We start from the raw sequence: 22,245 nt of genomic DNA, 5'->3' as shown, positions 1-22,245 counted from the left end.
TTTCTTCAACATATTTGGCCGAAGCCTGGCTCATGCCTCACTTTCCTCCTCTGGAATGTGGGGGACCAGAGGTATAAGAGCCGGGATCCACAGGGCTGCCGTGGGATAAAGGAAAGTGAGGCTGGGTGCTGTGGCTCAGGCCTGTAATCCCAGCTCTTTGGGAGGCCGAAGTGGGTAGATAATTTGAAGTCAGAAGTTCAAGACCAGCCTGACCAACATGGTGAAACACAGCTCTACTGAAAATACAAAAAAATTAGCCAAGCATGATAGCACATGCCTGTAATCCCAGGTACTTGGGAGGCTGAGGCAGGAGAATTGCTTGAACCTGAGAGGCAGAAGTTGCAGTGAGCTGAGATCACACCATTGCATTCCAGCTTGGGTGAAAGAATGAAACTACATCTCAAAAAAAAAAAAAAAAAAAAAAAAGTAAACAGTGAGCATGAGGTTCCCAGCACAGTTCCCTGCACCAGGCAGTGCTGAGGGCACACGAGCCTTAGGGTGATCCGGTGACCAGCAGTGGGGACAGCAGAAGTCCTCAGAGAACATCAAGGGGCCCAAAGAGGCCTGCCACATTTAACAGGTGAAAATACAGGTTCCAGTCACCTTTGCACTACAGATAAACACCAGATGATTTTCCAGTCTACACATACACCAAGCACCCTGCCGGACACACGTACACTAAAATCACCTTCTGAAATTCGAACATGAATGTGTGTCCTGTGTCAATCTGACCACACCAGGCATGAACAAGTCGAGAGATGCTCAAAACTCGCATGGTGGTGCCCTGCTAGGGTGCAGCTAACCCCGAAGGAGATGGGCAGGCCCCGGAGCAGATCGTGGGGGATCTAGGAGGGCACCCCGGAATTGTGAGAAGGCAGTTGAGAGAGGTAGTGGAATGAGGTCCCTGGGAAGCAGCACATGGACCTTTGGGGCTGAGGGAAGGACAGGTGTGAAGGTGCTCAGAACAAGAAAGTGGCTCATGGGGGAATCTCCAGTGCCGTAGGTTGTGGAAAGCACTTGGCCCCTGGGGGTTTCATAGAAAGAGAAGAGGTAGAGAAACCCCCGGGTCAAGTGAATCCTCCAGCTCCTATCCTTCCAGAATTTCACAATATAAGGCATGTAATTATTGGGATCGATGCCACTGGAGAGAATCAATTCAAGGGTCACAATGGCACAAGAACAATTAAGTGGGCTGACAGAGGTGACATCAGAGACACACACTCAAATGAGCCGCTCCTGAGGCAAACGCTTCCTTCTCTCCAAGGTTCCTCTATCCTTCTCTCCCAAGGCACAGACCTGGGAATCCTCTAGTTTTATCTTAGTCCAGGATTCTCAGAGTGTGGGCCTCAGGCCAGCATCACCTGGAAACTGTTAGAAATGCAGAAACTCCGGCCCTATTCTGGGCCTCCTACCTCAGAGGTCCTGGGGGTGGGCAGGCAGTCTGTGCTTCAGCAAGTTCTATAGAGGACTCTGATGTGTTCAAAAACGGCCACTTTTTGTTTTTGAGACCGAGTCTTGCTCTTTCACCCAAGCTGGAGTGCAGCGGTATGATCTCAGCTCACTGCAACCTCCGCCTTCCAGGTTCAAGTGATTCTCCTGCCTCAGCCACCCGAGTAGCTGGGGTTACAGGCACCCGCCATCATGCCTGGCTAATTTTTATATTTTTAGTACAGACAGGGATTCACCATGTTGGCCAGGCTGGTCTCGAACTCCTGACCTCAGGTGGTCCACCTGTCTCAGCCTCCTAAAGTGCTGGGATTACAGGCATGAACCACTGCACCCAGCCAAAAGTTGCCACTGGTTTCTTATAAAAACATACCTGCCATGGCCTCACCCCAGACCAACAGAAGAGTGAGGCCCAGCCATCAGGATGCCAAAAGCTCCCATGTGATTCTATTTAAAAAAAATATAGAGAGATGGGGTCTCACTATGTCACCTAGGCTGGCTGGCCTGGGACTCCTGGGCTCAAGCAATCCTCCCACCTCAGCTTCCCGAAGTGCTGGAATTACTAGCATTAGCCACCACAACCAGTCCCCCAGGTGGTTCTAATACTCTAAAATGTACCCAGAGCTGTCTGAGAAGGCCTATCTTGGGAGACACACTCAAACGCCAACCCAGCAAGGCCCTCTTCTTGAGGGCCCACAAGCGTGGAGAAGGGAAAAGGCGGTGAACCTCACTGGTGCCTTTCCACGAATAACTGTCAGTCATTCTCTTTTGCTGCTCTATAGTGTTCTAAGTATTCTGTTTCATGGCTATACCACAGTTTATTTGACTACGTGCACATGGCTGGCATTATGCGTCCAGTTTGGGTCTTTTTCTTTTTTTGAGATGGGGTCTCACTCTGTCACCCAGACTGGAGTGCAATGGCATGATCTTGGCTCACTGCAGCCTCCGCCTCCCGGGTTCAAGTGATTCTCCTGTCTCAGCCCTCTGAGTGCTGTGATTATAGGCACCTGCCACCATGTGTGGCTAATTTCTGAAGAGACAGGGTTTCACCATGTTAGGCTGGTCTTGAACTCCGGAGTCAGGGGATCAGCCTGCCTCATTCTCCCAAAGTGCTGGGATTACAGGTGTGAGCCATCACGCCCCGCCTAGTTTGGGCTTTGACATAGAACCCTCCTGTGACCATTCATGTTCCAGCCTTCCAGGGTATAACGAGTGTCCAGATGTGCTCAGAAGCGGAACTAAGTCTAGGGTTATCTTAGTCCAAAGTTCTGAGTGTGGCGTGCTTGTTCAGTGATGGTCGTCGCTGCCAAACAGTTTCTCTCTCAGATCATTACCTCCTGACTTCACTGTCCACAGGTGTGACAATTGAGCTGAAGGCCATGTGGGAAAACGGGGAAGAATATTGCAAGTGAACTCAGAAGGGCCTGCCTGAATACTTCCTAATGCTAAGGATAAAACAACAACCACAACAACAACCAAAAAACCCCTAAATGCAGCCAAGACGGTAGAGGAGGCATTACCAGGCCCAGACGCGGCCTGGTGTGAGCTCGGATTCTGGCTCCCCTGACTACGCTGTGTGAGCCTCAGCAAGCCCCTTGTCTCTTCTGAGTCGCAGTCTCCTCCCCTCTATCGTGGAAACCATGACACCTCGCACCTAGCAGTGATGTGAGGAAGGGCTTGTGAAATTTCAGCCTCAGGTCAAGAGGGGCGTCAGAGCCCCTGAAGTCCTTACTCGGTAGTATCTGTGTGCATCTGCGTGTGTGCAAGGGCAGTGGTACTGTGACCCCAGAGAGCAAGGAACTATCAACAGGACAAAGTGAGATCCACAGAGTCACCTTGCTCAGGGGTGGCTGGTGCCTTCGGGCCAAGAGGAGATGGCTAGGCAGAGCGGTGGCCAGTGCGACTGTTGACAAGGTAAGGAGATGAATAATATACCGGGAAACTGTGCAGTAAGGAAATAAAATAATGGTCATGGTAGCTGGTGTTCTTACTGTTGGTGAAAGAGTTAAAAATATACAAAGAGCTGGCACGAAGCCTGTGGCATGTATTGGACTGGAATCTATGGAGATATATAGAGAGAAAGATGTAAAACTCAGTATGTAGATCTCACAGCATACACACACTTACACCCGCCCCGCTGAGAGGGTCAGGAGCCACGGTGCCCAGTAACAGTGGACACATAATTCCAGATCTTGCTTTCTAAATATAATTCTCCTGATAAAAGCAGCCAACGATCCTGGGAGAAATGACTTCTCCTGGGGCCAAGGTACAGAAAGTACAAAATCAAGCTGATGTTTCTCATCACTCCAGAAAGGGAAGCGTTCAAAGGATCATGGAAAACATGTCAAGAGGACGTGGAAGTGGCTGGGAGCCACTTTTTCTTTACCAAGTTCAATGGGAACTTGAAAGGGTTTCCAGTGGCAAAATTAAGATAATCAAGCCTCAAAATAAATATTGATGGTAACAAATCCTCACATATTTAACCAACTAGGAGTCTGATATTGTCTGGCTCCGTATCCCCACCCAAATCTCATTTTGAATTATAACCTGAATTGTAATCCTCCCATGTTGGGGAAGGGACCTCACGGGAGGTGATTAGATGGTGGGAGCGGCTCCCCCATGCTCCTGATAGGGAGTGAGTTCTCACAAGAGCTGACAGTTTCCTAAGGGGTTCATAAGGGGCTTCCTCCTTGCTCAGTGCTCATTCTCTCTCCTGCCACCCTGTGAAGAGGGGACTTCGGCCATGACTGTAAGTTTCCTGAGGCCACCCAGACATGTGGAACTATGAGTCAAATAAATCTCTTCTCTTTATAAATGACCCACTGTCAGGTATTTCTTCACGGCAGCACAGGAATGGGCTAAGACAGAGTCCTTGCATTCCTACTGATACCAATGAATAAATGACCAAGTCAACAGGGAGAAGAGAAAGCTCCTCCTTATCGAAGACCATAAATGAAGGCAGAATGATGACGATGCTGATAAGTTTGGACCTGCGTCCCAACCAAATCTCATGCAGAACTGTAATCCCTAACATTGGCGGTGGGTCTGGTGGGAGATGACTGGGTCACAGAGGCGGGTATCTCGTGAATGATGTAGCACCATCCCCTCAGTACTGTCCTGGTGACTGTGAGTTCTCATGACATCTGGTCATTTAAAATCATGTGATGCTTCCCTCTGCTCTCTCTTGCTCCCGTGCCCACCATGTAAGACCTCGCTCCTATTTTGCCTTCCACCATGACTGGAAACTTCCTGAGGTCTTCCCAGAAGCAGAAGCCGCTGTGCTCCCTGTGCAGCCTGCAGAACTGTGAGCCAATTAAACCTCCTTTCCCTAGAAATCACACAGTCTCGGCTATTTCTTCTTTTTGTGTGTATTTCGAGACAGAGTCTCCCTCTGTCACCTAGGCTGCAGTGCAGTGGTGCAATCTCAGCTCACTGCCACCTCCATCTGCTGGGTTCAAGCTCTTCTCCTGCCTCAGCCTCCCAGGTAGCTGGAATTACAGGCATGCACCACCATGCCCAGCTAATTTTGTATTTTTTCCTAGAGACCGGGTTTCACCATGTTAGCCAGGCTAGTCTCAACCTCCTGACCTCAAGTGATCCACCCACATTGGCCTCCCAAAGTGCAGGGATGACAGGCATGAGCCACCACGCCCGGCTTCAGGTATTTCTTTACAGCACTGTGAGAATGGACTAATACAGATGGAATTTTAAAAATCACCATTCAACAAACATTATGATAGTAATCCATTCAGCCCAGCACAGTCCATGCATGCTGAACTTAAGGACTGAAGATAAAATCAGAATCAGATACTGACACAGTCTCAACATGTCTCTCTGTAAAATACTTAATCACTACAAAGGAGAAAATAATAGCCATAACAAAGGGAAACCTGGCAGACACTATCTTAACCAAGGGGCAAACAATACTGCCACCAGTAATGAGACAAGCAGCTGGGTGGGCCTCCCGATATCATGTACTAAGGAGAACACAGCATCACGCCACAAAGCCTTCTCCAAAAGGGCGTAACCTGAGCCAAATCCCGAGGAAACATTAGACAAACTCCAATCGAGGGAGATCCTATGACCCTCTCAGCCTGGAATCTTCAAAAAGGTCAAGAATAAGGAAGACAAGGAAAACCACAGGAGTATTCCATACAGAAGGAGACTAGGGGGACATGCCAACTAAGAGCCACCTTCTCTCCCTGTTACCAGGACAATGATGACTGGCACTTGTGGACTGTATGGTCATGTTGCATGGATGTCCACTTCCTGATTTTAGGACGCTGTTGTGATTAGTGAAGATTGTTGTTTAAAGAAATCAGGCTGGGCACAGTAGCAGACACCTGTAATCCCAGCACTTTGGGAGGCTGAGGTGGGAGGATCACTTGAGCTCAGGAGTTTGAGACCAGTCTGGGCAACATGGTGAAACCTGATCTCTACAAAAATACAAAAATTACCTGGGTGTGGTGGCACATACCTGTAGTCTCAGATACCTGGGAGGCTGAGGTGGGAGGATCACTTGAACCCGAGAAGTCGGGGCTGCAGTGAGCCAAGACTGTGCTGCTGCACTCAGCTGGGTGACAGAGTAAGACTGTCTCAAAAAAAAAAAAAAAAAAAAAAAACCTAACGATGACAACAAAATAACCACACAGGTAGATGTGTTCAGGAATGGCAGAGTGTCATGTCTACAGTGTGTGCCGAAGTGGGGGTGGTGGGGCCGAGGACCATGCAGCCAGTGCAGAAAGGTGCTCACAATGGTGAGAGACCCTGGAGGAAGGAGCTGCAGATGTGTTTGTGCGATCATCTCCTTACAGCTTTTCTGTCCATTTGAAATTATTTCCCGACACTAAGTGAAGAAATGATTCCAGAATGATGGTATGGCTGGGAGGAACCAGGTTCAATCCTATATTCAGGTTCAACCCGCATTGGCTGAGCACATACTATGAACCAAACACGATCGCCTATCATCACGCACACCTTCACTCTTCTTTTTTTTTTTTTTTTTTTTTTTTTTTTTTTTTTTGAGACGGAGTTTCGCTCTTGTTACCCAGGCTGGAGTGCAATGGTGCGATCTTGGCTCACCGCAACCTCCACCTCCTGGGTTCAGGCAATTCTCCTGCCTCAGCCTCCTGAGTAGGTCGGATTACAGGCATGTGCCACCATGCCCAGCTACTTTTTTTGTATTTTTAGTAGAGACGGGGTTTCACCATATTGACCAGGATGGTCTCGATCTCTTGACCTCATGATCCACCCGCCTCGGCCTCCCAAAGTGCTGGGATTACAGGCTTGAGCCACCGCGCCCGGCTCCTTCACTCTTCTATCTGACCAAAAGTTCAAATTGGCAGGTGCTGTGCCCATTCTGTTGGGTGGGCAAACTGAGGCCCTGGAGTTGAGAGCTTTGCCCAAGGTCACAGCAGGTGGGTGTGGAGCGAGGGTCTGATGCAAGCTTTCCTGCCAGCCCCCTTCTCTGCCTCTAGACACACAGCTGGGCCTCCCTGGCATGGATTCACACTTCACACTTTTGGGACAGTAAGGCTGGTTCCTAGTCAACCTACTTGGGGCCTGAGCAGCAGAAAGTAGCAGGGCCACTGAGCTGTGCCCAGGAGGACAGGGACAGTGGCTCCAGGAACCCCTTAGCTTTGCTCCTGGGTAAGCCCAGCACCGAGTCACAGCATGTTCCAGGAGAGGAGGCACGCCGCTGGCTCCAGCTGTAGACTCCTGCCGGTGTCTCCTGAGGCTGCCTTTACCTGGATGGTCCAGGGAGAGAAGCAGCTCTTCCTCCTGGCTTGGCTATTTCCCTTCCTTTTCTTTTCCTCTCCTCCCCTTTTCCTTCCCTCTCCTCTTCTCTCCTTTCCTTCCCTTTGCTTTCCTCTCCTTCCGTCTCCTCTGCCCTCCTCCCCCCACCCCCGTCTCCTCTGCTCCCCTTCCCCGTTTTCCTTCCTTTCCCTTCCTTCCTTCCTTTCTTCTTCTTTTTTTTTTCTTTGACAGAGTCTCAGTCTGTCGCCCAGGCTGGAATGCAGTGAAAAGATCTTGGCTCTCTGCAAGGTTGGATCTCTGCCTGCCAGGTTCAAGCAATTCTGACGCCGGAGCCTCCTGAGTAGCTCGGACTACAGGTGCCCACCACCTTCCCTGGCTAAATGTTTCATATTTTTAGTAGAGATGGGGTTTCACAATGTTGGCCAGGCTGGTCTCAAACTTCTGACTTCAAGTGATCCTCCTGCCTCAGTCTCCCAAAGTGCTGGCATTCCAGGAGTGAGCCACCACATCTGCCCGTGGCTTGTCCATTTCTATGGTCAGCCTTTGAGGCCTGGCTGCAATGGTCTTGAGCTGAACAGATCAGCCCCCATGCCAGGAGGAAGCTGGGTACCCATCCTGCCCCAGGACTGACCCTGAGAAACTGCCAAGGGGAGGAAATCGAGAGGTATGAATCAAGTCAGCCCAGCTGCTCTTCAAAGCGGGTGGGGAGGTTTCTGTGAAGAATGCATTTGAAGCAGAGGTATTCCTAACATTTACCAGGAGTCCGGGGGAATCAAACTTAGAATTCAGGCAGCCCTGGGCCCGATTCCATGAAGAGCTGTATGGCCCTGGGCAAGTTACTTCATTTTCTAAGCCTCAGATTTCTGCAGGGATTTTTGTAAGGATTCAAAACAATGTGGTGTGTCCATAGATATTCATTATAACATTGTTCTCAAAACTGAAAAAGGAAACCACCTAACTGTATGTCGGCAGGAAATGGGTTAAATACAAACGCCTACACAGTCACTGAGGACGATGTGTTGACCCACATACACTGCAGGAACATGGGAGCGTGGAGTGGGCTGAATAGCGTGCCCAGCATGAACCGATGCAGGAAGACACTTACGTAGTTGTATGATTTTTAAAAAAAAATTTTCAAGACAGAGTCTTGCTCTGTTGTCTAAGCTGGAGTGCAGTGGCATGATCTTGGCTCACTGCAACCTCTGCTTCCCAGGTTCAAGCAATTCTCCTGCCTCAGCCTCCAGGGTAGCTGGGATTACAGGAGCTCGCCACCACATGCAGCTAATTTTTGTATTTTTAGTAGTGACAGGGTTTCACCATGTTGGTTGGGCTGATCTCAAACTCCTGACCTCAGGATCTGCCTGCCTCATCCTCCCAAAGTGTGGGGATTACAGGCATAAGCCACCACACCCGGCCTGTAGCTGTCTCATAATTAATTATGGCCAGGCACAGTGGCTCACACTTGTAATCCCAGAACTTTGGGAGGCCGAGGCAAGTAGATCACCTGAGGTTGGGAGTTTGAGACCAGCCTGACCAACATGATGAAACCCCGTCTCTACTAAAGACAAAAAAATTAGCCAGGCGTGGTGACACATGCCTGTAATCCCAGCTACTTGGGAGGCCGAGGCAGGAGAATTGCTGGAATCGGGAGGCGGAGGTTGCAGTGAGCCAAGACTGTGACGTTGTACTCCAGCCTGGACAACAAGGGTGAAACTCCATCTCCAAAAAATAAAAATAAAAAATTAATTATACTTAAAGAATTACTACTTATAAAAACCACCACCACCAGGTGCTGCCCGACATGCTTGATGCATAGTAAATGACTCCACCCCACAACCGACCCCCGACGTATGTACAGTTACTTACTACCCCATTGTACAGAAGAACAGAGGCAGGGAGAAGTTAAGTTTGCCCGAGGGCTCACAGCTGGCAAGCGGCAGAACTAGGATGTGCATCCAGGCAGCCTGGACTGCAGACTCCCACCCTCTTAACCACGATCCTGCAGCCTCGCTCTAGACTTCCACAGAACAGGGGCCAAGAACACCCAAGCCAACAGTAGCCTGATGACTGCAAACTGATCAGAAACCAACAGGAACTTCCTCCCTCTGCTTCCCCCAACCCCAAGTCAACGGGGAAAATGGGATCCAAAAAGTCGGGGAGTGAAGGAGGAATTTTTTAATTGTGCTAATTTTTATTTATGGTTTAAGAACAGAAAATAAGACAAGTTTAGAAAGGAAAAGAAGGAAGAAAAAGAAGAAAAAAAACCATAGTTCCTGGTTCATACAAGATAGCAAACAGCAACTACTATTAGCAGAATTCGATAATAAGTGAAGGCAAAACAGTCACTTGATTTCAATACCTGAGATTTGGGGGTGGGGACGGAGGGAGGAGGAGCCCTGGTGAGATGGGTGTTGCTGAAGGAGACTGGTTATTTACAGACTTTCCCTGGGAGGCAGGTACCTCTCAGATCAAAGGGGAGAGAAGCCAGCTTATCTTCCCTGAAATCTCCTGCAGGTCAGGCTGTAGGCTCCAGAGTGAGCAAACTGTGGCTGACATTAAAAATAATAATAAATGCAGGAGCATGTGTAGCCCAAATGCAAGCCTCAGTTCTCTGAGTTCCTGCCACCTCCTCCAGGAAGTCTTCAAGATGACAGTGGACTTTAACAGTCACATTCCCACTGTCCCCGCACCCAGGCCATGCCTACCTCCTTTCTCACAGGCCCTGCTTTCCTTCCTGGGGCTTATCTCAGTGTGTAATTATGTACTCACCAGAGGAATTATTTGATGGGCATGTGTGTTCCTTCCCCAGCAGAATATGAGCCAACTCAATAGGATCAGCACTTTGCTCACTCTTTTGTCTCTAGTGTCTGCAAGAGGGCCTGACAAACAGGAGGACAGCTGTGAGACCCGCAGAGAAGCTAACCTAACCATCCAGAGCTGCGGTGCTGAAACTTCAGGGAGCCTCAGAAACCGCCCCCCCCGGGGGCTTGCTGAGACTCTCATTCCTGGGACCCAGCCTCGAGTTTCTGATTCTGTAGGTCCACGGTGGAACCTGAGATTCTGCATGTCTGGCAAGCTCCCAAGTGATGCTCATGCTGTTAGCATCCAGCCCACCCTCGGAGGACATCTCATCAAAAGAAAGAATCGGCTCACGCCTGTAATCCCAACACTTTGGGAGATGGAGGTGGACAGATCTCTTGAGCCCAGGAGCTCAAGATCAGGCTTGGCAACTTAGCGAAACCCCAGCTGTACAAAAATACAAAAATTAGCCAGGCATGGTCATAGGCACTTGCAGTCCCAGCTACTGAGGAGGTGGGAGGATCACTTGCGCCCAGGGAGGCTGAGGCTGCAGAGAGCAGTGATTGCACCACTGCACTCCAGCCCGGATGCCAGAGCGAGACCCTGTCCCAAAAAACAAAAAGGAAGAATCGAGCAGCAGGAAGAAGAGCTAATGGATGCTGGGCTTAACCCCTGGGTGATGGGATGGTCTGTAAATCACCACGGCAAGTGTTTACCTATATAACGAACCTGCACATCTTGCAGGTGTACCCCAGAACTTAAAATAAAAGTTGAAAAAAAAACTAGGTGAGGGCCAGAAGGGTGGCTGGAGTAGAGGCTGAAAAAGGGAGCCCCAAACAGTAAGAGCTCACTGGTGTCTCCAGCCAGGGACCCTCGAAGGTGAGCCCACCAGGGCCCGCTCCACATTCACAGCTTCGTGTGCCGACAGTCACCTGAGCTTCACTTAGTCCCTGCTGCCACCTTCATGAGATTCTCAGTTGTTTTTCAAGGAGGCAGCTGTTTTGCTCTGAACCTGAAAATCACATAGCTGGTCCTGCTCCCACCACTGAGTGCTTTCCATGGACACAGAGCCCAGCACAGCGCCAAGATCAAAGCAAGACAGGGACGGATTCTTTAAAAAAAAAAAAAAAAATCATCTGGCTGGGTGCAGTGGCTCACACCTATAATCCCAGCACTTTGGGAGGCTGAGGTGGGCAGATCACAAGGTCAGGAGTTTGAGACCAGCCTGGCCAATAGGGCGAAACAATGTCTCTACTAAAAATACAAAAGTTAGCTGCATGTGGTGGCGGGCGCCTGTAGTCCCAGCTCCTCAGGAGGGTGAGGCAGGAGAATTGCTTGAACCCAGGAGGCAGAGGTTGCAGTGAGCCAAGACTACACACTGCATTCCAGCCTGGGTGACAGAACAAGACTCCATCTCCAAAAAAAAAAAAAAAACTCATCTTTTGAACAAAGCATTGTGCAGAGTGTTTTAAACACCTTCTCTCACTTACTCTATTTTGATCACTTTCACTGAGGGAGGCATAGTGCTGAATAGAACTCTGTAGAATGCTTAGATCTGTTAACCCAACACAGCTTCCACAAAAAGCCAGGGGGAGGAGGAACCTAGGAGTCAGAAGGAGAAACCAACACTTGCCTCTTTTCCTGCACCCAACACCTCCACTTTTGCACCAGGACACATGAATGTGCAGAGATTACACCTGCCTAAATCCACGTGGCCAGCGAGGGATGGTCCCCGTCTGCCCTACACCAATGGCTCCTGGTTAAGAGTGGCCACTCAGGCCAGTGCTCCTTCCCCTATCCCCAGAGCCCCCAAATTCAGTCCAGCTGTAGAGCCAAAGACACTTCCAGAGGGGCTGCAGCCTCAAGAGAAAACTATTACAGATGATCTCCGAGTGGCCCATAGATCGTCAAAGAAAAAAATACCTTTCAAGTCAATTTCTACACAGAACATGGTGTTGGGCTGAGCGTCCAACCCTCCACCATTCACAGGCTGAAGCCCTAAACCCCACACCCCATGTCCTCAGAATGTGACTGTATTTGGAGATGGGGCCTTTAAAGAAGTAATGACAGCCAGGTGCAGTGGTTCCCTATAATCCCAGCACTTTGGGAGGCCGAGGTGGGCAGATCACAAGGTCAAGAGTTTGAGACCAGCCTGGCCAATATGGTGAAACCCCATCTCTACTAAAAGTATAAAAATTAACCAGGTGTGGTGGTGGATGCCTGTAGTCCCAGCTACTTGGGAGGCTGAGGCAGGACAATCACTTGAACCTGGGAGGCAGAGGCTTCAGTGAGCCAAGATCATAGCACTGTACTCCAGTCTGGGCAACGGAGCAAGGCTCCATCCCCACTCCCCCCAAAAAAAAGAGGTAATTACGGCTAAATGATGTCACTGGTGTGGCCCTTAATCCAATACTACTGGTGTCCATATAAGAGGAGATTAGGACACAGACATGCGCAGAGGACAACCATATGAGGACACGGGGGAAGGCAGCTATCTGCAAACCAACCCCAGCGGCCTCCAGAGGAACCGACCCTGCTGGCACCTTGGCCTTGGACTTTCGGCCCCCAGAACTGAGAATGAATGAGCTGTGAGGACGTGAAGTCTCCAGCAAGGGCAGCTGGCAGGATACCTTTGAGATTCACATTCATCAGCAACAAAGACGCCTCTCCGGCCCCCTCCACCTTCCAGCCATGGAGAGAGAAGACAGGTGATCTGGACTGAAAGCTCCCACCAGCTCTCGCTATGGAAGACTTAGTACACAACTCCCAGTACACATTAAGAGTTAGTGTAGCAGGAGCGGCCGCAGGAAACGGATCTCTTGAACACCGAATAAAGGAGGGAAGAGTTTATTCGGCTGGGAGACCAGGCAGTAATTTGTCGAAAGACCAGCTCATTTAACAAAGAAAGGTTCTGCCTTGATATAGGTTTATGCTTTAGATGTTACACATGGAAGAATCTTAGGTTTATAGCTTTAGGAATCACGTATGAAAGGGTTCCGGTTTAGTTTTAGGACTCACATGTGAAAAGGTCTCTGTTTACAGTTTCAGGAATTACATAGGAAAGGGTTCTGGTTTACAGTTTTAGGATTCACATGGGAAAAGATTTCTGGTTTGATCTTGTTTTGAGCAAAAATAGTGTCTTCCAGAGAGTTTCCCCAAGAACAAGCGTGTTATTTTCAGGAAGGAGATTCAGGAGGCACCAGCTGGCCTGCTCTCTCTTCTATTAAGATGCACGGTGCATAAGAGGCGGGGAGGGAATCCCAGATGCCTGGGTCTCCTTTCTCACCAGCACACTAATTCCACTACTCATTCAGACTTAGCACACAAATTCCACTACCTCATTGAGTCTTAGCACATGAATTCCACTACTTCACTGAGACTTAGCACATAACTTCCACTACCCAACGAGACTTAGCACCCGACTTCCACTTCTGAGACTTAGCACACAGCTTCCACTGCTTGCTGAGACTTAACACAACTTTCACTACTCACTGAGATTTAGCACGGGACTTCCACTACTCAGTGTTAGCACACGACTTCTACTACTCCCTGAGACTTATACATGATTTCCACTACTCACTGAGACTCAGCACATGGCTTCCATTACCCAATGAGACCCAGTGCACTGCTTCCACTACCTGCCGAGATACAGCACATGGCTTCCACTACCCACTGAGACTCAGCATACGGCTTCCACTACCCACTGAGACCTAGCACATGGCTTCCACTACTCACTGAGATTCAGCACATGGCTTCCATTACCCAATGAGACCCAGCACACTACTTCCACTACCTGCCGAGGTCCAGCACATGGCTTCCATTACCCACTGAGACCTAGCACACGGCTTCCACTACCCACTGAGACCTAGCACACGGCTTCCACTACTCACTGAGACTCAGCACATGGCTTCCATTACCCAATGAGACTCAGCACACTGCTTCCACTACCTGTCGAGATCCAGCACATGGCTTCCATTACCTGCTGAGACCTAGCACACGGCTTCCACTACCCACTGAGACCTAGCACACGGCTTCCACTACCCACTGAGACCTAGCACACGGCTTCCACTACTCACTGAGACTCAGCACATGGCTTCCATTACCCAATGAGACCCAGCACACTGCTTCCACTACCTGTCGAGATCCAGCACATGGTTTCCATTACCCACTTAGACCTAGCACACGGCTTCCACTACCCACTGAGACCTAGCACACGGCTTCCACTACTCCCTGAGACTTAGCACACACCTATCACTACTCCATGAGACTTAGCACACAGCTTCCACTGCTCAGTCTTAGCACACGGCTTCCACTGCTCTTATCACCATCCTGTGAGATGCCTTGGAGACCAGAGGTGCTGGGATTCTTAGCCCCTGAAGTGTCCACAGGCCCAGGTTAACCCCAGGACAATTCAGAAAAACCGCTGACAGTCCACAAGGGCAGTATCAATTTGATGTTTCCTCTCCGACCGGAACCCTTCGGCAGGGCCAGCCTCATGAGCATGAGGCCAGTGCAGCTGGCAGACACCCCCGTGCGGGACAGATACTGGGCTTGAGGCTTCATGCTCCACAGCTGCCATCTGGCAATGCATCATCACTGAATCTGAATATGTGTGTGGAAATTCAGTTCCATGGGGCAATGTGTATCAGGGACTTGGCACCTCCCCTCCTCCACCCAGTGACCATGACCACTCTCCCCCTGACGCCTGGGAGGGTTTACACCAGAGGTGTCCAATCTTTTGGCTTCCCTGGGCCACAGTGGAAGAAGAATTATCTTGGGCCACACATAAAATTCACGAACACTAATGATAGCTGATGAGCGTTTACGAATTTGTATTGGGCTGCATTCAAAGCTATCCTGGGCTGTGGGTTGAACACATTTGGTCCACACTCGCCTGTTGGTAATCCCTTGTGTGGTAGAGAGCAACAATCTATAGCGAGTGGAAGCTGCCAGGACAGTCAAGGGAGAGAGCATAGAAGACAGAAGAACGTGTCTTCCTGCTGTTGGCGGTCAGTCCCACCAATTCTACAGTCAGCCCCACCCCTCATGTCAACCTCATCGCCTCTCCTGCCTTCCTTGAACCAGAGACATTTCCACCATACCCTTGATCATTCCAGACTCCCCTGTGGAAGTCCCGAATGTGAAGACCTAAATTACTTACCACTGTGTTGGGGAGCCCCAAGGGGTTGCGGGAGCCCCCAAACGGCCACATGCAGACCCCGTCCCATCTCCTCTTTCTCCCACTGGCACCCCTTGTGCGGTGCTGGCACTGCTGGTACACCCACCCCCTGCTGCCCTGGATCTGGCTTTTCTTTTCTTTCCTTTTTTTTTTTTTTTTTTTTTTTGAGATGGAGTCTCACTCTGCCACCAGGCTGGAGTGCAGTGGCGCCATCTTGGCTCACGGCAACCTCCTGGGTTCAAGTGATTCTCCTGCCTCAGCCTTCCAAGTACCTGGGATTACAGGCACCCACCACTACACCCAGCTAATTTTTCTATTTTTTGTAGAGACGGGGTTTCACCATGTTGGTCTTGATCTCCTGACCTAGTGATCCACCCGCCTCAGTCTCCCAAAGTGCTGGAATTACAGGCGTGAGCCGCTGCGCCCGGCCTAGATTTGGGTTTTTGCCTAATGATGCTGTTTACAATACCACTCCCATCCAGCTACCCCCACCCAGAAAGGCAACACAGACCTAAAAACCCACAATCCTTTTTATCCCCTCCTTGTTTTCAAACTTCTTCTTAATTTTTCACACTTCCTTTCTTCTGGTTACAAAATTAAACCATGTTTGTTGCCGGAAATTCGGAAAATGTAGATTGCCAAGAAGAAAATTAGTCATCCCAAGATAAAAATATTGCTCAAATGATCTTTTCCCACATTTTCTCTGTACATTGTAAAAGCTGTTTTTTTCTGTAAGAAATTATGACCACCTTTTTCCACTGAATGACACATCGTGCAGGGCAATGATGGCAAAAGAATCATGGAATCCATGTGGCAAGCAGACAGCTGTCTAGTCCTGTTTTCCTGTATGTTTGACATCTTTCTTTTTTACTCTCTTTTTTGAGACAGAGTCTAGCTCTGTCACCCAGGCTGGAGTGCAGGGGCACAATCTAGGCTGACTGCAACCTCCGCCTCCCCAGTTCAAGCAATTCTCCTGCCTCAACCTCCCAAGTAGCTGGGATTACAGGCATGTGCCTCCATGCCCGGGTAATTTTGTATTTTTAGTAGAAACGGGGTTTCACCACGTTGATCAGGCTGGTCTCGAACTCCTGACTTCAAGTGATCCACCCACCTGGGCCTTCAAAGTGCTGGGCTTATAGGCATGAGCCACTGCACCAGGCCATGTTTGATGTTTTTCATATTCAAAGTGTTAGAATTATAGACATCCACTGTGTCATTACATATTCTTCTACACCATCAGTTTCAGTGCCTGTGAGAATTCTGTTATATAGACATCCCAGAATATGTGTAAACAAACCTCTACTCCTGGGCATTTTTTAATATTTTGGACATCTCATTTCTTGAAGTATTTGTTTTCATCATATCTGATATGTAACAAGTCCTTTTTAACTGGTGTCTATATTAACCCTCAAACAACCATCCAAATATCATCCTTCTCAACATCTGACTTGGACAGGTTCATCTCAATACTCTACATGACTTCTGAGGTCCCTAAATAAGCTTTCTGCTAATTCCCTTTCTCTCGTTTTTGATAGATTATTAGGTGAGGTGAGAATAAAATCCAAACTCTTCAATCTTTCAAACTTATATTTCTTTGTCCATGAAACAGAAACAGCAGCTGAACGTCTACCACTGAAGAGAGAGCAGCTGCCTGTGTTCTCAATCAGATGGCCTCTGATTTAGGAGAAATACCAAATCTACAAATAACCTGTGTGCACATGAATGAAAAACACAAGACCGCCATCCCACCATCAGCTCCCAGTCCCAACCCCTAATGATGGCCACCAAGCATCATAACACACTGGAAGTTCCTTCTAGTTTCCTCCCCCTAGGAGTGTGGGACTCTAGGATTCATTACCCTTAATAGAAAAGCTTGTGACATTAGGATTGGGGGCAGAGTTTCCAGGATGCCATCTTCAGACATTCTCAAGAGCCCTCAAGTTTTCTCAGAACTTACTAACCTTGAACATGTGTTTCAATGACTGATTAATACAGACCTTCTGGGCGGCCAGCTTACAACTAAGGACTGTGACATGACGCCAGTGTGCACATTTGCATCTGTGACAACAATCACAGCACACACTGTTGTGTCCTGGTGAAAGCTGACACACACTGAAAGCTACAATGGCTCAGAGAGAAAGGTTAGCAGGAGAAGTGAGTCATCATACCACGCATGATTGCGGGATCAGTGAGAAAACTCTAAGATACCTACATACTGAGAAGTGTCGCTGTGTTGCAAGCAGGTGGCTTACATGAATCCCGTCTTTGTACAGAGCAACTGGCTGGTCAATGAGCAGTAAGTGTGGTAATAAATACAAATAGATACCAAACGAAGAAATACCCTTTCAACGAAGCCTAGCACTAACCTTATCGTCAAGTGAGCCAGCCAGTTCTACGGTCATCAGATGAGAACAGTCCACACTAGCATTTGCGGGCTGCTTCCTGGCAGCTGGACTTGAGTCTGAGGCTGCTTTTCCTAAACTAGCAAACAAATTCCTAAGAAATGTAAATGTCATTTTGCACACATACACATGAGCAGACACTCGCAGCATCAGGATTTTCAAAATCAAAAGTCCAACAAAAGGGTTTAAAGAACAGAACTCCAGATGAATGAAAACGCTAACAAAAATAGGTAACTAGTGAACAGATGACATGTCAGATGTGGTTCTAGGATTATTTTTTTAACGTGAATGTCATTTTAAGGAAATACTTCTGTCTCCTATTCCGAGGGGTGGCCTCTAAGGCAGTCAGCCCCCAGCCATCACTGCCTCCCGGTACCCATGGCCTGTGCAACCCTCCCCTTTGAGTACAGATTGAACCGAGACTTGCATCAAATTAATAGAATATGGCAGAAGTTATCCGACCTCATTCTCGAGACAAGATTCAAAAAAGACTTTGGTTTCCAGTCTCTTTTTTTTGTTTGTTTTTTTAAGACAGTGTCCCTCTGTCACCCAGGTTGTAGTGCAGTGGTGTAATCTTGGCTCACTGCAACCTCCACCTCCTGCATTCAAGCAATTCTCTTGCCTCAGCGTCCTGAGCAGCTGGGATTACAGGTGCCCACCACCACATCCGGCTAATTTTTGTATTTTTGGTAGAGACGGGGTTTTGCCATGTTGGCAAGGCTGGTCTTGAACTCCTAAACTCAGGTGTCCACCCACCTTGGCCTGCCAAAGTGCTGGGGTTACAGGCATGAGCCACCGTGTTCCCAGCCTGATTGAGTTTTAACAGAACATCACCAGTATATCAAAATAAGGTTGTTCTATTAGTTTATAGTAAAATTATAAAGATATAATTTATATTTTTTTGTATTTTTGTAGAGGCAAGGTTTCACCATATTGGCCAGGCTGGTCTCGAACTCCTGACCTCAAGTGATCCATCTGCCTCAACCTCCCAAAGTGCTGGGATTACAGGTGTAAGCTACCAGGCCTGGCCTAAACAGAACTTGATTTTATATTTGAGTTATAAACTAACAGTTATGTTTATTACAAGTTTTATGCTTATAGTTGAAGTCATACTTCCATACAAATTATTTAAGGCAACACTGTGGGGTTGCAGGATGTGTCTTTCAGAAAATGACCACATATTGCTAAATTCTGAGAAACTGATTATTTGAGAGTTTGGGCAAGCCTTAGGTTAAGGTTGTGTGTGCCAGAGCCTCAGAATTCCCACGCATATACTCTTTTCCCATAACTAAGTGTAATCTCTTAAAAACACAAATCTGGCTGTGCCTGTTTTACTTATCACACTCCTAATGTTTGGCTCATCTGCAAATGAGCGACTGTCATGTCCTGACTTAAAATCCGTCAGCGATACCCAGTGTCCAGGGATAAAGACCACACTCTGCAAAGGGTCCTCCTCTGCAGCCTTCTCCTACCAACCCTGATGCTTCTCCTTTTTTCTAGAACTCGCTGTCAACCTCTGCCCTTCATCCAGCTCACCCTAACTTTCACCACTCCTAGTCATCTTAAACATCCCATCTTTCTCCCAGCTCTGACACATTGGCATTAACAGTGAACTATGACCTACTGCTGGGTGCCATCTCTGTCCCCCGATGCGATACCCGAGAGCAGGAAGCTGTGCGTCCTTAGCCCCATCCCCACCTGGTAGCACCCACGTTACACACAGTGGGGGCTCCCTGAATCTAGGTTGAATGGATGGGTGACCACTACATGAGTCTGTTGGGACTCAAGCCTCACTCTGGAGAGCCCAGGATGAATCTGCTCATCAGCCAGGAAGGCAGTGGACTGGGGCTATACCTGCCTCACTTAAGAGACGGGAGCCCTGAGGGGCAGAGACAGCTTCCCCCGGAGTCGGAGTCGCTGCTGAGTCACCAGGGAAGCAGGAATTTCTGGTCCAATTTCTTCCTTACCTTAATATTCAGGTCCACAGAGTGAAGCTTTTTCTAGTAACTACATTTAAGAAGGCCTCTCAACCACCTTTGTTTTTTGTTGTTTTGAGACAGGGTCTCACTCTGTTGCCCAGGCTGGAGTACAGCGGCATGATCCCAGCTCACTGCAGCCTCAACCTCCCAGGTGGAAGCCATTCTCCTGCTTAGCCTCCTGAGTAGCTAGGACCACAGGTGCACACCATCATGCCTGGCTAATTTTTTAAATTTTTTGCAGAGATGGCGTCTGGCTATGTTGCCTAGGCTAGTCTTGAACTTTAGGGTTCAAGCGACCGTCCTGCCTCAGTCTCCCAAAATGCTGGGATTACAGGCATGAGCCACTGCGCCCGGCTCAGACATCCGTCTTTCCATTCCTGGAAATGCTGAAATCCAGTTCTTCCAGCACAGGGTCCTCTCCAGCTCCCCTCTCCACCCCCAGTCCTCTGTCTGGTCCTCCACTCCTTGATTCTCCAGTGCAACTAACACCACTGGGTCTCAAATGAAGCATCGCCCGGTTTCTCAGCTGACTGTTGGTCTCCCCTACCAACTTCGTTTTGTACACCTCTGTTTTCTCAGCACCTGGCAAAACTGGCTGTGAGAAAATGCTCTCTGAGCAAATGAACGCAGCCCCTCTAGGAGCCTCGCATCCTCATTAATCACGTGATTACCGTAAAACTCACCGTGGAGGGAAGAGGCCCCGGACAAGACACAGCAGGTTCTCAGTAACAATCACTATTAGAACTGGGGTAAGTGGTCAAGGTGGCTGAGGTAGGGGAGGGCTTAGAGGCCTTCTACAGGCATCCTGGCCGTGGCATATGATTAGCGCTCATTAAAGACAGTTCCAACTACTGTGGAAGTAACCACCTCCACACAGACTGCTTCCTTTCCAATCCCTGGGAGAAAGGAGTTCCAATGAGAGGATAACAGCATGAAAGCCAAGGAGGTGTTCGGGTCTGAGCCGACCTGGCAGGAAGTGAGTGCCTCGTCCAGCCTCCCGGCCTCCCCCTCTCCCTCCCTTCTCACACATTTCATTGATCTTTATTGTCATTTCCTGGGTTTGCACAAGGCTGCGTCTGGAGACAGCGCACCTTGTTTCTCAGCTGACCTTTGGTGCTGGCTGCTGGCATCACCCGCCTCCTGGTGCTGCACACTGCCCGTCATCACACACCACGGAGCCTCAGGATGCTGCTGAGAGCACCCCGGTCCACAGCCAGGTGGGAGAGCACACCAACAGACGGCTGAACACCTGTCGGACCCTTGAGAACCCTTCTGCAAAGATTTGAAGGAATGAAGTCCACTTGGATCAGAGATCAAATCTCTCCAGCATCTTCCTTGAAGGTTACACCGTCCCTGCACCTACATACCTGCACATCCTATAAAACCTGATGGTAACCAACACATCAGGAGTATTCCACAAATACCTGGCCTGATGGAAAAATCCAAAGATGGAAAGAGGAAAAAGGAATGACAATGTAGGAAAGGCAACCGGTGTTGGCAAATAAACTTCAAACACTTCTGGCAGGACGTATCACACAGCTTATCAGTAGAGAAATGGATCATAGCAAATTAACTGAACTCTAAACCCTATCAATATTAACATGTCACTTCCGAAAAAGAGATTCTTCAAAAACTGCTAGTTACATGGTCCTACCACCCTAACACCAGAATTCTTACAATAGCAATGTATAAAACACTATTTTTTTTTTTTTTGAGATGGAGTTTCTCTCTTGTTACCCAGGCTGGAGTGCAATGGCACAATCTCGGCTCACCGCAACCTCCGCCTCCTGGGTTCAGGCAATTCTCCTGCCTCAGCCTCCTGAGTAACTGGGATTACAGGCACGCGCCACAATGCCCAGCTAATTTTTTGTATTTTTTTTTTTTTTTAGTAGAGACGGGGTTTCACCATGTTGACCAGGATGGTCTCGATCTCTTGACCTCGTGATCCACCCGCCTCGGCCTCCCAAAGTGCTGGGATTACAGGCTTGAGCCACTGCACCCGGCCAAAACACTATTTTTAAAAAGCACGAATACATAATCTTACCACCAAAATGTTTTGAACATTAGCATTCTTTGGGAGAAAAAAAATAAAAGTTTAATAATAAAATAATAATAATATTATTATTTTATATAATAATAATAATATTATTATTATTATAAAATAATAATAAAATAATAATAAAAGTCAAATTTTTTTTCAGTTTTTTTTTTTTTTTTTTTTTTTTTTTTAATAAAAGGTAAGTTTATCTTTGACATTTCCTTTCACTTGTCAAAAGCCCATCGCTGGGTCATATTTATTAGCAACCCAGGGGACTTGTTCAGAAAGTTTATTTCGGAATGACTGCTTAAACTTACATGGGAAAAAAAAAGTGCAACGCCCCTATGGTGTGCAGAGAAACGCTTCTGCAGAAATTCAGTGCCCCCTGCCCTTAAATCATGCAAGGAGTTCTGTTTGCAAAGCTAAGGAAAAGGTTGTTGGGTCACCCTCAAGCCTGGCTTCAGCCCTGGCTTCCAAGAATCCGAGGAACAGGAAGGGCTTTATCTGACGGCTTTGTCACTTTGCTCCCCCATGAACCACCCTGCCTTGGCACCCTGTTGCTTTATCTCAGAGGGTCCCCTGGAGATGGCAAAGCAGGGATACAGCTCTAAGTGGCCTTCTAACAGTGCCTGACGGTAGGAAGTG

General features: G+C 48.4%; 2 protein-coding genes across 7 annotated transcripts in view; both read right to left on the bottom strand.

Annotated features, from left to right (window-relative positions):
* Positions 1 to 22,245, bottom strand: part of WFDC1 (WAP four-disulfide core domain 1) — a 105,519-nt gene that overhangs the window by 8,427 nt on the left and 74,847 nt on the right. The gene's annotated exons all lie outside the window — the stretch shown is intronic.
* ATP2C2 (ATPase secretory pathway Ca2+ transporting 2) overlaps positions 1 to 22,245 on the bottom strand; it is a 132,699-nt gene that overhangs the window by 76,651 nt on the left and 33,803 nt on the right. The gene's annotated exons all lie outside the window — the stretch shown is intronic.

The sequence above is a fragment of the Saimiri boliviensis genome, chromosome 1 (genome assembly GCF_048565385.1).
Source record: "Saimiri boliviensis isolate mSaiBol1 chromosome 1, mSaiBol1.pri, whole genome shotgun sequence".
NCBI classification, from domain to species: domain Eukaryota; kingdom Metazoa; phylum Chordata; class Mammalia; order Primates; family Cebidae; genus Saimiri; species Saimiri boliviensis.
The sequence above is the reverse complement of the archived record's forward strand: the minus strand, read 5'-3'. Positions and strand labels throughout refer to the sequence as shown.